The sequence below is a fragment of the Triticum aestivum genome, chromosome 3D, assembly GCF_018294505.1.
Source record: "Triticum aestivum cultivar Chinese Spring chromosome 3D, IWGSC CS RefSeq v2.1, whole genome shotgun sequence".
In the NCBI taxonomy this organism is placed as follows: domain Eukaryota; kingdom Viridiplantae; phylum Streptophyta; class Magnoliopsida; order Poales; family Poaceae; genus Triticum; species Triticum aestivum.
The window spans coordinates 296,181,307-296,186,109 of NC_057802.1; positions in this window are offsets into that span (position 1 = coordinate 296,181,307).

Sequence of the window (4,803 nt, forward strand, 5' to 3'; positions counted from 1 at the left end):
GTTGCGGCGTATTGTTTGGCCGAGGCCGGGCATGACCCGGGAAAGTGTGTCCGGCCGGAGTTAATCGAGCGTGGTGGGTAAGTTGGTGCACCCCTGCAGGGAAGAAAACATCTATCGATAGCCTGTCCTACGGTAACGGACACTTGGAGTTGTATCCCGATCGATACAACTAGAACTGGATACTTGAGATGAGACATGGATATGAGAAATGGATAATATGGCTCTGGGATTGCTTTCTCGCAGGGAGTCGAGAAAGGATCTCTGGCCGAGGTTGATAACACTACTACTACTTTACTTTATGCTACTCTACTCCCTCCTGTTGCTGCAAGATGGTGGTTTCCAGAAGATGCTAGTCTTCGATATTACTAGATTCTCCCCTCTATTCTGGCATTTCTGCAGTTCAGTCCACATATACAGCCCATTTCATTGATACCGATGCATATGTAGTGTAGTTCCTTCCTTGCGAGTACTTTGGACGGGTACTCACTGTTGCTTTGCTCCCCCTTTCTTCTTCTTTCTGGTTGATGCAACCAGATGTCGGAGCCCAGGAGCCAGATGCCACCGCCGATGCTTACTACTACGTGGAGGCCGCCGCCGACTAGGAGTAGTTAGGAGGATCCCAGGCAGGAGGCCTTGCCTTTTCGATCGATGTGCTTTTGTGCTAGCCTTCTTAAGGCAAACTTGTCTAATTTATGTCTGTACTCAGATATTGTTGCTTCCGCTGACTCTTATGTTTTTGAGCTTATGTATTCGAGCCCTCGAGGCCCCTGGCTTGTAATATAAAGCTTGTATTATTTCCAATTTGTGTCTAGAGTTGTGTTGTAATATCTTCCCGCGAGTCCTTGATCTTGATCGTACACATTTGCGTGTATATTAGTGTACGATTGAATCGAGGGCGTCACAGCGCCCTTCCCAGCTCCCATCCCCGTGCCCGCGCCAGCGACCATCCCTGTAGCATTGACTGTTGGGGAACATTGCATGGGAAACAAAAAAAATTCCTGCGCTCACCAAGATCAATCTAGGAAATGACCATCTATGAGAGGAGAGATTAGATCTACATACTCTTGTAGATCGCTAAGCGGAAGCATTAAGAAACGCGATTGATGTAGCCGAACGTCCTCGCGATCCAACCACGATCCGTCCACGAACTCCCGATCAAGTGCCGAACGGACGACACCTCCGAGTTTAGCACACAAGCGGCTCGGTGGCGTCCTCTTCTGCCTGATCCAGCAAGTGAGAGTGAGCAGGTAGATGAGATATGAACCAACACGGCGGCGTGGTGGTGATGGTGGTGGCAGCAGAACTCCGGCAAGGCTTCACCAAGCGCGTACCGGTGAATGATGGGAGGAGTTGGGAGAGGTAACGGGCAAGGGTCGAAGGGTTGCTGCCCCCAACGCCTCCCCACCTTTATATAGGCGTGGAGGGGGCTGGTGGCTTGCCCTCCAAGGCCCTAGGGGCGTTGGTAAAAGGGGGAGGAAGGAATCCCTCCTTTCCTTCCCCACCGATCTCTATCCCCCCTTTTTAGGGATCCTAATCTAATCCCTTTGGGATATGATACTATTCCTTTTAAGGGAGGATCTTGGTGCGCCTAGACCAAGGTTGTAGGGACTTTCCCCACTACCCACGTTCATGTGAGCCCCACTTCGGAACCTTCTAGAACCTTCCCGATACAATACCGAAAAACTCAAAACTTTTTCCGGAACCCCGATAACAAATTTCAATATATGAATCTATACCTCCAGACCATTCTGGAGCTCCTCGTGATGTCCCGAATCCCATCCAGGACTCCGAACAACCTTCGGACTTTCCACTATTAATATCTCAATAGTACCCTAGCGCTACTAAGCGTTAAGCGTGTGACCCTACGGGTTCGAGAATCATGTAGACATGTCCGAGACTCCTCTCCGGTCAAAAGCAATAGTGGGACCTGGATGCCCATATTGATTCCTACATATTCCACAAAGATCTTTATCGGTCAAAACTCAATGTCAAGGATTCAGCTAATCCCGTATGCAGTTCCCTTTGTCTATCGGTATGTTACTTGCCCGAGATTTGGTCGTCGGTATCTCCATATCTAGTTTAATCTCGTTACCGGCAAGTCTCTTTACTCGTTCTGTAATATAAGATCCCGTGACTAACTCATTGGTCACATTGCTTGCAAGCTTATTGTGATGTTGTATTACTGAGTGGGCCCTGAGATACCTCTCCATCATACGGAGTGACAAATCCCAGTCTTGATCCATGCTAACTCAACAGAGACCCTCGGAGATACCTATAGAGCATCTTTTATAGTCACCTAGTTACGTTGCGACGTTTGATACACAGAAGGCACTCCTCCGATGTCAGTGAGTTGCATGATCTCATGGTCATAGGAACATATACTTGACATGCGGAAAATGATAGCAGTAAACTTGATACGATCATATGCTACATTTATAGTTTGGGTCTTGTCCATCACATCATTCTCCTAATGATGTGATCCCGTTATCAAATGATAACTCATGTCCATGGCTAGGAAACCATATAGCCATCTTTGATCAACAAGCTAGTCCGGTAGAGGCTTACTAGGGACATGTTGTTGTCTATGCATCCACACATATATTTGAGTTTTCACTCAATAAAATTATAGCATGGATAATAAACGATTATCATGAACAAAGGAAATATAATAATAACCACTTTATTATTGCCTCTAGGGCATATTTCCAACAGTCTCCCACTTGCACTAGAGTCAATAATCTAGCATTATATGGTAATGAATCTAAAAGCCATGGAGTTCTAGTGTTGATCATGCTTTGCCCGTGGATGAGGTTTAGTCAACGGATCTACAACATTCAGATCCGTATGTATCTTGCAAATGTTTATGTCTTCCTCCTTGATGTAATCACGGATATAATTGAAGCGTCGCTTTATGTGTCTGGTCCTCTTGTGAAACCTTGGTTCCTTGGCTAGAGCAATGGCACCAGTGTTGTCACATAACAGAGTAATTGGGTTCAGTGCACTAGGCACAACTCCAAGATATGTCATGAACTATTTCATCCAGACACCTTCCTTCGCCGCCTCAGAGGCAGCTATGTACCCTGCTTCGCATGTAGAATCAGCTACCACGCTCAGCTTGGAACTGCACCAGCTTATCGCTCCCCATTTCAGAACATATATGCATCTGGTTTGAGACATAGAGTCATCCGGATCAGTGTCAAAGCTTGCATCGACGTAACCCTTTATGACGAGCTCTTGATCACCTCCATAAACGAGAAACATTTCCTTAGTCCTTTTCAGGTACTTAAGAATATTCTTGACCGCTGTCCAGTGTTCCACTCCTGGATCACTTTGAAACCTTCCGGCCATACTTGTGGCAAGGCAGACATCTGGTCTTGTCACTAGTACAGCGAGCTGCTAAACAAACGGTTTTAACCCCTTTCCGCGACGACCTTTGGAACCCTCGCCAAGTGAGTGTGGGCGATAGGGGGGTCCTTCCCACACGACCTAGAAACCGTCGGGGATATGCCCTCCTGGCACACACGCTCGGTAAAATGAGGTCGTGTGCGACCGGCGAGCGCTCAAATACAGAAATACGTACAGTAGAGCTAAAAGAAATGCAATTATACGGCGAAATTGTTTCCGGTCACAACTACATCCCACACAGCCAGTCCCCGCTAAACGTTTCCGTTCGTATGTACATCCCACACAGTCGCTCCAAGGAAAATGTTTCTGTTCACAGGTACATCACACACAGTTTTTCCCGTTAAATCGTTTGTGATAGCGTTGCCATTGCACACAATATTAATAATTTTATCGTTTGCGTTATTGAATGCATCACACACGGTGCATAGAAAAAACTATGTGGCAAAGGCTGTCCATCACACACAGTTTTTATGTGGTAAACGTTTGCGCTAGGTGGCCTAACGCACAGTTTTCAAGACGATGTCGTGTGTGATTGTTCATTAATCTAACACGGTTTATTCCTAGAAACTGTGTGCGTTATTGAATGCATCGCACACAGTGTTTTCTCAATAACCGTTTGCAATAGAAAAACCCAATTAGTAGGCTAATTATCCAATTATTCATAATCCATTTATTAATCTAATTGACATTTCATATTAAGCACACAATATATTTCATTTTCATAATTGAAATACATCAGAGTACAACATCATATAGCTTCAGCACTCAGCTACCCCATTACACAACTACACCAGGACCAAGTTTCACATGCAACATCTATAACCTTTCAAAATTAGCATCATAGACGTAACATAGACAGATGTATCTCATCTCGAAAACTGCTGAAGCAGAAGGCGAATATTGAGCCTTCATTGATGTTGAAGGTCTTTGTAACTTTAGGCCAGTGCCTGTGGATGATTGATCGTCCATCCTTCGTCCTCTTCAGGAACACTTGAATATTGAACCGTGGGTGTTGTATGAATACCTTCCTCGCCTCCTGACCATACAGGTGGTTTGAGAGGTAATCATCAGTGAACTGCTTTGGAAAGGCCTGAAAACAAGGACGTGCATAAATATCTTCTCTATATTGGAAATGGGGCAAAGGAATAAAAAAGGCAAGGTATAATAGTTAGTACCACCCTGTAGTGAACTGATGTCTTCTTCATTGTGCAGACAAAGACCTTGTTGTTTTTTGTCGCTAATTTCTTTATCCTAACAATCTTTCTGAGTTTCTTGACTTGACTGATATTCATGGACAACTCATTTCCCCATATGCAAAAAGGGTTGAACAATGGGTCAAAACCTCTGACAGCAGGACCTACATGCGCAAGACCAAATTGTTAAAAACCTAAATATTAG